A 13,050-nucleotide genomic window follows, 5' to 3' on the forward strand; every position below is an offset into this window, starting at 1 on the left:
AATTTAAAACTAGTTTCTCTCCAACACTAGTTAAGGCCAGTTGGAAATGTTACACCTATTCTCCCAGTTGCTTAGGGCAGAACTGTGTTGGGGAACATTTGGTCCTACTTGTTTAACAGCTCAACTTTGGAGTATTAGGAGAATACCAAACACAATTCTGCTACCTTTTAAGTCACCTTTTCTGGCCTTTGGTCCCACATTTTACTCAAAATTATATCCAGGATTATTTCTCACCGAAATATCAGCTTTACTTAACAGAAATTTCTCTCATAAAGTTTCTCATTCTTACTAACATCATTTATCCAGGTGAGTACCAGGAAAAAAAGAAGGAGTATGGGTGTGCCTCTTCTTTCCAGCAGAATTCAGCAGCTGGCTCAGCTCTTAGACCAGTCCCCATCAGTGTCATCTGATTCCCATTCCTTCCTTTGTTACCCTGGGGAAAACCGTCTTCATACTGAGTTGAGAGGAGACTAAGTACAAAAGTTGAAATGTCCGTTAGCCATTTGCCGGCATCTTAAACTTCATATGCCCAGAGCAGAATAGCAGAATGCATCTTCCTGAGCCCAACGGCATATGCCCCTGCATTATTTGCAGTAACTGATCTTCCCCTTCAATCTGTTCATCAACTATAGTTCAAGCCAATAGGTAGATCAGATGATGTCAGTCTTCATCCAAACTAATAGCTTCTCCTCTCACCCCAGGTAAAAGCCAAGTCCATGTATGGTGTCATCCCCAGTCACCTCTTTGTTCTCACCTCCTACTACCTGTCCCCTTATTCTTCTGCTCTGGTCACACTGGCCTTTTCTGGTCTTTGAGAGCAGGCTCTTGTGTGAGTTTCCATCCTTGTTTTTCCTTTTCCCAGGTAATTGCAGGGTTGCTTCCTTACCTCTTTTAGGTCTTTACACAACTGTCACATTAATAAAGTATCCTTGACTCCTCCTCCCCCCACACATACTTCCTGTCTTCTTTCTGTACTTACTACCATATAACATGGTATTTTGTCTGTCTCCATCTCTTGGGCTGTCATGCATGGATATGGAGGTTGTGCTCTGCTCAATCTATGTGCTCTGCTCACAGCCATATGCAGTGGCCTGCTTTCCCCACCAGGTTTAAGCTATGAAAGGTTCATCTGTTTTGTTCACTGCTATATCTCCAGAGCTTAGAGCCATACCTGACATAGTGAGGGCTTTATCAATATTTGGTGAACAAATTAGCTAAATGAATAAAATATTGTTGCCAAGATTCTACCCACTTAAAAAAAAAAAGTTTGATCAAATTAAGATTTCATTTATTTATTAATGAGAGGCACAGAGAGAGAGGCAGAGGGAGAAGTAGGCTCCATGCAGGGAGCCTGATGTGGGACTCGATCCCGGGACCCCAGGATCATGCCCTGGGCGTGAAGGCAGGCGCTAAAACCGCTGAGCCACCCAGAGATCCCATTTTTTTTTTTCTTATTACGAAAAGATACCAGTCAGTATAGAAAACAAAAATAAGAAAGCCATCCATTATCCTACCACTTTGGTACATATCTCTTCAGACTTTTTCCTCTGATTATTTTTTCCCCATAGAAATGGTTTCATACTGTACATACCAATTTTAACTCAATCATTGCATCTAGTATACTTTGAACATCTTTTTATGCCAGTAAATATTTGTCTTAAGCATGATTCACTAAACAGAAAAAATAGTGCTTTGATATATACCATTGATCTTGGAAAAAGTAAATGAGGATATTATTTAGTATGCCCAAAAGCATGCATGAACTAATAATAAGCTGAGAGAGATCATTTCATAGCAATACCTCACCTTCCTCTACCAACACTTCGCCCTTCAAAATCAGACATATTAGGTGTAGGGGTTATCTGTTGCAAAGAGGAAAGATTGCATGCTGTTGGGAATTGAATACGCTAATTTAGGAGGCTAGCTTATTAAGATATATTTCTTAGGGCAGCCTTAAAACACAATCTACACAGACATGACTTGCTGTGTCTCTGACCTGCGTGTGAGGACTGTCTTATAACCAAAATCTGAGATATAATTGTACAATTATTAGCCAACAAAGACTGGTTAATGTTGAATTTTAGAAGAATAAGCATTAGTAGGATTGTTAAGAATATAAGATAACACTTAGGTTGAGTAAATGAATATGACTTTGTTCTTTCTAAGATTTAATATTAGCCAGATTTTGTGGCTTTATTTTTCAAGTTAGCTGTTTAAGAGTCATTAGCTGCAGTTGGGGGCTTTAGTCTTAACATTATGAACCTATCAGGACTTCAAAACTACTAAAACACAGGATGTTTTTGCTTTCAAAACCATCATTGTTTTCATTCTACTTTAAGAACTCCTTTTCCCTTGGATGACTTCTAGAACATCTAAGGTTTTCAAGTCATGTAACCTCCTGATCTCCTAATAGCTCCCCCACCTTCCTTCATTTTCTTCAGAGATCTTATTTAGCAAATTATATAACAATATCAGCAGGCTAAAAGGTGGCTACAGACTGCAAAAGACAGTATCCTTTAAAACTAAACAGATTAATAAACTGTGAAAAAGGAATCCTGGCAAGTTATGTATTGATTTTTTTCTTATTCTGAGAGGAAATAAAACACACAGAAATGATCTAAAAATCATTTTCTAGAGAACAAAAAAATAAAACTCCGTGCAGTTAGATAAATGTTATGTTCTTGGAATTGTTAAAAAATACTATAAGACTTTTCAGCTAGGATCTATAACTGTGATACATAGAATAATCACAACCAAAATTACTTCCCAGATATTCCTACTAAGGCTTTAGATTGTTACTGAGAAACTTAACACAATTTTTCAATGAGCAGGTAAAAGAGGCCCTGATTTCCCATAACTATCTGTCAAGACATGTCTGACGCAATCTTGCTACTTTTTCCACCAATGGGATTAACAAAATGAAGCATCTAGAGAAATGATCGAAGCTTGTTTCTTCCACATGGGTTGCTATCAAAATATCCGCCTTTGATTTAAAATTGTTTTTCCATTAGCTGGGAGCAAGGCTAGACATATGATTCCTGTCCATGTTCAGCCTAATGTAACGATTGCAGGAAGAGTTTGCAGCTCATATCAAGAACACCAAATTGCATCTCCCTGGGGATGTTTCACGGTGCTAAAATCACATTACTGATTTCAGTGTGGGTGCTACGCAGCCCTCTCAACATAGTGCAAATTACCCAACCTAGAGCACATATTCTTGGAAAACACAATACTGCTACACGAATAAATGGTTTCCTTTTTTAAATTATTCTTTATGCACTTCTATCCATATTCTTCATTTAGACTATTATGACTTAGAATCAAAGTTGGAGGTTTTCTGTGGTGGTGGTGGTGGGGTGTGTGTGTGTGTGTGTGCGCGCGCGCACGTTGTGTGTGTAGATGGGTCTTTTCTTTAAAACCTATTTTTTACATGTGCTAACATTTCCATTACAAACTTTTTCATTTTTAAAAAAAGATTTTATTTACTTATTCAACAGAGAGAGTGCAAGCACAAGCAGGGGGAGCAGCAGAGGGAGAGGAAGAAGCAGGCTCCTCTCTGAGCAGGGAGCTTGACTCAATGCTCAATCCCACAACCCTGGGATCATGACCCCAGAGGAAGGCAGACACCCAACCAACACAGCCACCCAGGCACCCCCTTTCTTCACATATTAATTACTGGGTTTTTAAATGCCAGGTATGCACCTCCAAGAACTGAGCTTCAGGGAAATGGTGATATTATTAAATCTTTCAAAATCCTGCAAAGCATTTACTTACTTCAGAGTCTGACCTAGTCCCTCTTCTCTCATGAGCATCAGAGTTTGGTGGGAGCTGAAGTAAAGACCTCAGAAAGCAGTTGGGTTAAATGAGTCTTGATTTTTTTTGACTCAGTGTCCTAAGTACAAAATGGAATGAGGACCCCTACCTTTTTTATAAAGACTGTTGCCTTTGATTTCATAGGCAATTATCTCTGCATTTTAACCCCAAGTACCAGCTGCATAACATAAGGACTCTGAATCATATATGGTGTTTTTTGATTTTCATCTTTTCTCATCTTTCTCATTCAAGCAAGTTACCTTCTTGGTGTGTCAGGCAATTCTGAAGATGGTAAAATAGAAAACTTTGGCATTAGAAATGATTGTGCTTCTTGGTTTCCATCATTCCTTAGCAAGTTTCTTTATTGGTCTTTGGTATCAGAGAACTTGATAGTGCTACCTGCCAGTAATGTGGTTTCCCTTGATGGGTGACTAAAGTTGTGGAGTTGACACTCCTTAATACATTTGTCTTTGGGCTCTGATGTCAGGACTGACCAGATGAACTTGCACTGGCACGGACAAGGCTGTTCCCATAGTTGGCTTGCTGGAGAAATGTTGTCAGATCTGATGGTTAATAGCCCGGCAGTGCAATAAGGTCATTTAATCACAGAAAACCTTAAACACAGCAGCCTTGTCAGAAAGCAAAAAGCAGTACCCTTCTGTAGCAAAAATCATGTTTACCACAGGATGGCTAAATTAGATTACTTTCAGGTAGTTTGGAGCCTTTTGGTTCCCAGTATGTCCCTCCCTAAAAGGGAACATTGGAAAAATTAGTAACTACCTTTTATATAACATGGTAGTGGAAACCTGAAGCAATTTAGTTAAGAAAATACCGGAGACATGTGTGTTTGTGTGTGCGCGCGCATATGTGTGCAAATAGGTGTATTTAAAGACCTTCCTGCTCCGTCCGCACCGCATTTTCTCTAGGCCATTCCAAGGCCAGGCTCTGTCAGTTATCCCTACTTTTGTATCTATAGGTTCTCTTATACTAGCACCTTCATTTTAGCATATAAATATGCTACTAAACAATCAATGGATTGTGAAGAAATCAAAGAGGAAATTTAAAGGTTACCTTGAGACAAATGAAATTAGAAACAACATCCTAGAATCTAGGGGACCCAGCAAAAGTAGTTGCAAACAGAAAGTTCATAGCAATACAGGCCTATCACAAGAAACAGAATTTCAAATAGTCTAACCTTACAGCTAAAGGAACTAGAAAAAGAGGAACAAGCAAAACCCAATTTAATGGAAGGAAATAATAATGAAATAGAGGCAAAAAAAAAAAAAAAAGATAAAAAAGATCAATGAAACTAAGAGTTGGTTCTTTGAAAAGATAAAAATGATAAACCTTTAGCCAGACTCATCAAGAATAAAAGAGAAAGGGCTCAAATAAGTAAAATCAGAAATGAGAGAAGTTATAATCAACACTAGAGGAATACAAAGGGTTATAAAAGACTAATATGAACAATAAATTGGATAGCTAGAGAAATAGATGAATTCCTAGAAATGTATAATCTTCCAAGACTGAATCAGGAAGAAATAGAAAATCTGAACAGACCATTGCTAGCATTGCTAGTAGTGAAATTCAAACAGTAATTTTAAAACTTCTCAGCAAACAAAAGTCCAGGACCAGAAGGCTTCACAACAGGTGAATTCCACCAGATATTTAAAGAAGAGTTAATACCTGTTCTTTTCAAAATATTCCCAAAAATTTCAGAGGAAGAAATGCTTCCAAATTCATTCTACAATGCCAGCATTATCCTGCTACCAAACCAAAGACACTACTTCCCCCCCACCCAAAAAAAAAAAGGATTTACAGATCAATGGCTCTGATAAAGATAGATGCAGAAATCTTTGATGAAATATTAGCAAACCAAAGCCAACAATACATTAAAAAGATCATATACCACAGGCAAGTGGGATTTATTCCTGGGATACAAGGAGGGTTTATTTTATTCATTTATTTATTTTAAAGATTTATTTATTTATTTATGATAGAGATAGACACAGAGAGAGAGAGAGAGGCAGAGACACAGGAGGAGGGAGAAGCAGGCTCCATGCCGGGAGCCCGACGTGGGACTCGATCCCAGGACTCCAGGATCGCGCCCTGGGCCAAAGGCAGGCGCTAAACCGCTGAGCCACCCAGGGATCCCCACAAGGAGGGTTTAATATCCACAAAATCAATCTGATACAGCACATTAACAAGAGAAGGGTAATAATCATATGGTCATCTCAATAGATGCAGAAAAAGCATTAGACAAAATTCATCCATTTATGATAAAAACTCTCAAAATGGGTATAGAGGGAACATACTTCAACATAAAGTCCATATATATATAACAAATCCATAGCTAACATCATACTCAATGGTGAAAAGCTGAAAGCTTTTCCTCTAAGATCAAGCACAAGACAAAGATGCCCACCTTTTACCACTTTTATTCAATGTTGTATTGGAAGTTTTAGTTACAGCAGTCACACAAAAAAAGGGAAAGAAAAGGTATCCAGATTGGAACAGAGGAAGTAAAACTGTGACTGTTACTATATATAGAAGACCCTAAAGACTCCACTAAAACCTGTTAGAATAGGGGCGCCTGAGTGGCTTAGCCAGTTGAGTATCTGACTTTTGATTTCAGCTCAGGTCATGATGTGGGGCTCCAGGGATCAAGCCCCATTTTGGGCTCCAACCTCAGGGGGGAGTTTGCTTTTCTCCCTCTTTTTCTGCCCCTCTCCTTGCTCTTGGTCTCTCTTTCTCTCAAATAAATCTTAAAAAAAAAAAAAAAACTAAATGAATTTGGTACAGTTGCAGCATACAAAAATAATATATAGAAATCTGTTGGAATATTTATACACTAACAGAGAAATTAGGAGAACAATCCCATTTACAAGTGTATCAAGAATAAAATACCTAGGAATAAATTTAACCAAGGTGAAAAACCCCAATGAAAAATATGGAAGAAAAATAAATAGAAGAATATACCATGTTCACAGTTTGAAAGAATATTGTTAAAATGTCCATATTACCCAAAGTAGTCTACAGATTCAGTGCAACCCCTATCAAAATACCAATAGCATTTTTCACAGAACTAGAACAAGTAAACCTAAAATATGTATGGAACCTGCGAAGACCTTGAATAGCAAAAACAATCTTGAGATATCATGCCTCCTGATTTCAAGCTATATTATAAAGCTGTAGCAATCAAAACAGGATGGTATTGACACAAAAACAAATCAATAAAACAGAATAGAGAGCCCAGAAATAAACCCATTTACATGATCAAGTAACTACAACAAAGAAAGCAAGAATATACAATGGGGAAAAGACAGTCTCAATAAACAGTGCTGGGAAAATTAGATCACCTTCTTAAACCATATACCAAAAATAAAATGAATTAAAGACTTAAATGTAGGACCTAAAACCATAAAACTTATAGAAGAAAACAGGCAGTAAACTTTTGTACATCACTCTTAGCAATTTTTTTTGGATGTTTCCTCAGGGAAGGACAGCGAAAGCAAAAATAAACAATATCAACAAAAAACTTTTGCCCAAGAAAGAAAACTATCAATAAAATGAAAAGGTAACCTACTAAATAGGAGAAGATACTTACAAATGATATAATAAGGTATTAATTTCCAAAATATATTTTAAAAACCTGATTAAAAAATGGACAGAGGACCTAAAATAAACATCTTCTTCAAAGAAAACATACAGTCAACAGACACACGAAAAGATACTCAGCATCACTGATCATCAGGGAAATGCAAACCAAAGCCATAGTAAGATATGGCCTCCCTTGCAGAAGAGCTAGTATCAATAGGAGAAATGAAATGTTAGTGAAGATGTAGGAATAAAAGGATCCCTTATGCACTGTTTGTGGGAATATACTTGGTGCAACCACTATGGAAAACAGTATAAAAGTTCCTCCAAAAATTAAAAATAGAACAAAAACCATATCCAGCCATTCCACTTGGGGATTTATCTAAATAAAATGAAAATACTAACACAGAAAGATATGTACCCCTATGTTCATTGCAGCATTATTTACAGTAGCCAAGATATGGAAACAGCCTATGTGTCTGTCAGTGGATGAATAAATAAAGAAACTGTGATGTGGGGATCCCTGGGTGGCTCAGCGGTTTAGCGCCTGCCTTTGGCCCAGGGCGCGATCCTGGAGACCCGGGATCGAGTCCCACGTCGGGCTCCCGGCATGGAGCCTGCTTCTCCCTCCTCCTGTGTCTCTGCCTCTCTCTCTCTCTCTATCATAAATAAATGAAAAAATCTTTAAAAAAAAAAAAGAAAAGAAAAGAAACTGTGATGTGAATGTGCATGGAATATTACTCAGCCATAATCTGATTTCAAAAATTAAATCTTGCCATTTGTAACAACACAGATGGATATAGCGGGTGCTGTGCTAAGTGAAATAAGTCAGAGAAAGACAAGTACCATAGGATTTCACTTATATGTAGAATCTAAGAAACAAAACATGAATAAACAAAAAATGGAAACAGACCCAAATAATAAATTGGTGGTTGCTAGAGGAGGTGAGTAAAAGGATGGGTGAAATAGGTGAAGAGGATTAAGAGGTACAGACTTCCAGTTATAAAAAAGTCAGAGATGTAAAGTGTAGTGTAGGGAATACAGTTAACATTGTAATACCTATGTATGGTGACAAATGGTAACTAGACCCACGGTATTTATTTTGTGATATATATGATGTTGAATCACTTTGCTGTACACCTGAAACTAAAGTTAACTATAATTGAAAAGTATTTAAATTGAAATAATACATTTTCTTTTTTTTTTTTTTTTTTAAAAGGATCCCTTCTTAGTCCTACATCCTTTTTTAGCCATGGCCCAATTTCTCTCCTTTCTTAAAGGGTAACTTCTTCAAAGAGTAATCCATGGTCCTCTACCCCTCTGCAGTCTGGCTTCTGTCTTCCTACCCTGAAATCGTCCTGTCCAACATTACTAATGATTCCCATTTGCCAAATCCAGCAGAGACTTTCTAGGCTTTGTGACGGTCTCACTCATATTATTTGACCTCTCCACTGCCTTGGATGCCATGACCCTCTTTTTCTTCTTGAAATTCTCTCCTTGGGATCCCTGGGTGGCGCAGCGGTTTAGCACCTGTCTTTGGCCCAGGGCGCGATCCTGGAGACCCGGGATCGAATCCCTCATCGGGCTCCCGGTGCATGGAGCCTGCTTCTCCCTCTGCCTGTGTCTCTGCCTCTCTCTCTGTGTGTGTGACTATCATAAATAAAAATTTTAAAAATTTATAAAAAAAAAATTCTCTCCTTCTTTGACTTCACTGAAGCTGGCTTTTCTGCTTTTTTTCCCTCCAAACAGATGCTCTTCCCAGTCTTCCTTCATCTACTCCCTAAATAATACTGTTCTGCCAGAGTCCTCTTTTCTTTTTCTAAGATGTGTTGTCCTGGGCTGGGACTCATTTTCATGGCTCCACTTAACACCTGTAGGGCACACAGATCTCCTGCCTGGACTCATGGATGACTTTACCTGGACATTCTACAGACGGTTCCAGTCTTCTGCCCCAACTGAACTCCCTGCTCCCCAAAGACAATTCCTCTTCCTTATTCCCTATGCCAGTAAATGGAACTGCCATTTTCCTACTGACCTAGCTGGAAAACCAAATGATCCCAAGCTCCCTGTCTGGCCTTTACTTCCTATTAGTCATCATCATGTGTGGATTCTGCTATAGAAATCTATCTCATGGTAGGCCCATTTTCTACTACCCCAGGGTAACCATTTAAATTCTGTTCAGGCCCCATAATTTCTCACCTAATTTACCAAAAAAGTGGTCTGTCTCTTCCCCTGTCTACCTTCTGCTTTCATTGTTCTTTTTAAGTGACAGATCTAACCACATTATGCTACACTTCTGTGGCACCCCATCTCTTTTGAGGTAGGTGCTTAATTAGCAAGGCATACAAGGCCTCTTATGTCTGGCTGTATGTTGCCTTTATAAGCTCATAGCCTGCAGTTCCCCCTTACCGTTTGTACACGTGCACAGCTCCTTCATCTGCTCACACAGCCAGTCCCCTGAAAGCTCTGTACTCACACTGGCCTCTGAGCTCTCACTCATACTGTTCCCTCTGCCAGACATACCCCTCCTTCCACTTCTTGAGAGTACCTCTAGGCGGTTCTGGGAGGCTCTGGAGGCTGACCAGGTGCTCTGGAGGCTTCCCTCACCTCTACATGTGTGTCTACAGATCTCAGCACTCTGCATTGTGAACTGAACTGCTTGTCTACTTGCCTGTTTATCCCACTTATCTGCATATTCTTTGATGTTAAAAAACCATGTCTTCTCCAAAGCTCTAGGACCTCGAACAATGCCTGTCACATATTATGTACTCACCATCTATTTATTGCAATGAAATTTATGCAGATTTCAGCTTCTGATTTTAGAGTTTTTACCATAGTGACAAGTCACAGAGGTTGTAAGGTTGGTTTTCATTTGCATTAAATTCATTGGGAGATGTGATGATCAGAGGTTATGTTTTCTGACAAAATGCAAATAATCCACTCATTTATTGAATACGTTAGTAGTAAAATTAATGCTGAGATGCCAGGCTTTCTCTCTCCGAAACATGAATGGTTCCCCCAGCAGCCCCTGAAGTGGCTGTGAATTCATGTCTGCATCCCCTGCAGAGTCCTGTCCTGCCTGGTCAGCTCTGTCTGAGGCAGTTTAATGCTACCTGAGCACACATTGGGCCTGCAGATTCTCCACAACCCCTTTTACTACTCAGAGTATAAGGGAAACTCGCCCCTGGATGCTCCTACTCATTTGGTCCATCTAAATAGCTTGGTTGAAAGCGCCAACTTGTACAGCTAAACCACCACAGGGAAAAGCCCATGGCATCACCCAGATGACAAGAGCAGGTGCCTCCCTGGGCTTGACTTTTATGTTCTTATTCACCCTGTGCTTCCCCTGTGGATCTGCCTAAAGATGTTCGGAGAGTGTCTTGCACAGTTGGTCTACCCTGAAGATGGAAGGCAGTGGGAAAGAGGAACAAACTGGTAGAAAATAAGCCTTACATCATCTGGCCCTTACCTCTGATGAGCAGAAGAGTGTGTCCCTACCTCTAAATAGCTGCAAAACATCTTTTTTTATTGACATTAAAAAACATCATGATAAGAGATATATTTTAATACCTCTCAGTCTTCCCTCTCAGGAAACTTATTGTCATATTTGACTTCAATGCTTTTGTGCTACAATTTCCATCCTCGGGGAAAAGAAAAGCTGATTGGCGTCATCCAGTCTTAAAAGCCTGTGTATTTTATGGCCACCATCGTTATCTCCTGAACGCATCTTCTCCAGACGCACTAAGCATTAAGCTTAGTTCCTTTATCTTTTCTACATTATATTGCATTTTCTAGCTCTTGGTGTCTGGTATGGCTGACCTTATGTAAATTACAGAGGTAGACACTAACGAGTGGTAGAGAGGAGACCATAGATAAGGAAGGGTGCTTCTCGGGGGAGAGGAAACAAACATGTGAAATCTATTTATACACAGAAACGTAAATAAATACATAGATAACTTTAGCAGACCGTGCACAAAGTTGGTGAGTTAGTGTGAGAAGAGGAGTTAATTAATGAACAGTGTTTGGAAGCAAGAAAAACCCAGCCTAGTATGGAGAATCTGCAAATTCTCTTTGTTGCTCATCAACCGTGTTCATTGATACATTCATCTACAGCACTTAACACAACACTTGGCTTATTTTACACACCCAGTAACTGTTAACTGGATAACCAACTGGCTGTAATGCTCTAGTAGAAGTATAAAGTATACCAGTATGATTTGGTTTGTAAATTTATACTTATTTTTTTTTAATTCCTTGTACTCTGTTGAAGTTTTAGGATTTTAGAGCAGAAAGAACTAAGTGCAACAAGAGAACACTACCCTGCATTTGTTCTTGCTGCAGTCCATTTCAGTGGCTTTCCTTCTCCCACAGTGTCCAGCTGACCTAAGTTTGTACAAAACAGAAGAAGCAGAAGCTAATCTTGAAATAATTTTCCAGCCTACTTACTTGATCCACTCTGTCTCCATTTCTTAGCCCTTCTGCCACATTGCTTTCATGGTACTTTATTTAAGGGATTTCATTATTAAGCAATTGTTGTTGGAAGATTATTCCTCCCACTGAACCATGCTCAAACATCCTGTGTCCCCATATTAGATTATCCTCCATCACTACCCTAGGTGCCCCACACTAAGACGGTCCTAGGTTTCCTATTCCACACATATGTTCCACACAGACTTAGCTGAAAGACTGAAAGCTAGCTGTTAGGCCAGTGGTTCTGAACCTTTGCTGCACTAATCACTAGGAGAGGTTTTGTTTTGTTTTAACACTGATTTCTGGGTTCTACTCATGCTTGTGCCCTGTTATTTTCTAAAAGCTCCCCCATGTGATTTTAATAGACAGGATTGAGATCCAACATTCTAGGCCACTTTAAAAATATATTTCCTGTGCATAAGTCGTAGTTCTCAGTTATCAGTTTATATATCTTTTCCTCAGTTGACTTAATGCTCCTTGAACTCAGTGCTGGGACTATCTTATTCATAATTATCTACCTAGTGCCTGGCACAGTGCTTGTTATATAGTGGACAATCATAAACATTAATTAAATAAATTGGTTGTTTCTTTCCTTTAGGGTACAAGAAAATTGCATAGTAGTACATAAGAGAAAAAAAAATGCTAGCAAGCACCATGAGTTTTGTTTGGGGAGTGTGTGTGTTGGGGGAAGAGGGGAGGGTTATAACGATCAACACTTTGGTACCTATCTGCTTGTCCATAATCCATTGTTTTTTCCTATTTACTGTTATTTACCCAGATGCTGTGAACTGACAGCAGCTAAAGATATTAGACTTTGTCAGGGACTCCCAATTTGAAATATTTTATTCCATTATTCTCATCTGTATCTATGTACTAAAGTCATCACTATATATGTAAAAAGATAATTCATTAATGTGATATTCAACATCACTGTCCCCATTAATGAAAGCCATAGAAGCTATTAGACAAAGACACACAGGTTGCCATACCAATCAATTTTCTCGACTCCAAAATCTATTAATTTAGGCACAGAACTGGAAAGATATTTAAAGACATTTGTATTCATTCATCTTTATTAAACAGTGAAGAAGCTGAAGTTAGATGGATTTAGGACTTGCCTGAGATGACACAGCTTGTAAGGAATACAGCTAGTGCAAGAAACCTGATACTCTG

The 13,050-nt window shown here is 38.8% G+C and overlaps 1 protein-coding gene and 1 long non-coding RNA gene across 14 annotated transcripts in view; one reads left to right on the forward strand and one right to left on the reverse strand.

The window, feature by feature from the left end:
* Window positions 1-13,050, forward strand: part of PLEKHM3 (pleckstrin homology domain containing M3) — a 178,235-nt gene that overhangs the window by 83,406 nt on the left and 81,779 nt on the right. The window lies entirely within an intron of this gene.
* The window catches only part of LOC140625401 (uncharacterized), a 141,118-nt gene that overhangs the window by 31,126 nt on the left and 96,942 nt on the right, over window positions 1-13,050 (reverse strand). The window lies entirely within an intron of this gene.

This window comes from Canis lupus, chromosome 36, assembly GCF_048164855.1.
Source record: "Canis lupus baileyi chromosome 36, mCanLup2.hap1, whole genome shotgun sequence".
Lineage (NCBI taxonomy): Eukaryota > Metazoa > Chordata > Mammalia > Carnivora > Canidae > Canis > Canis lupus.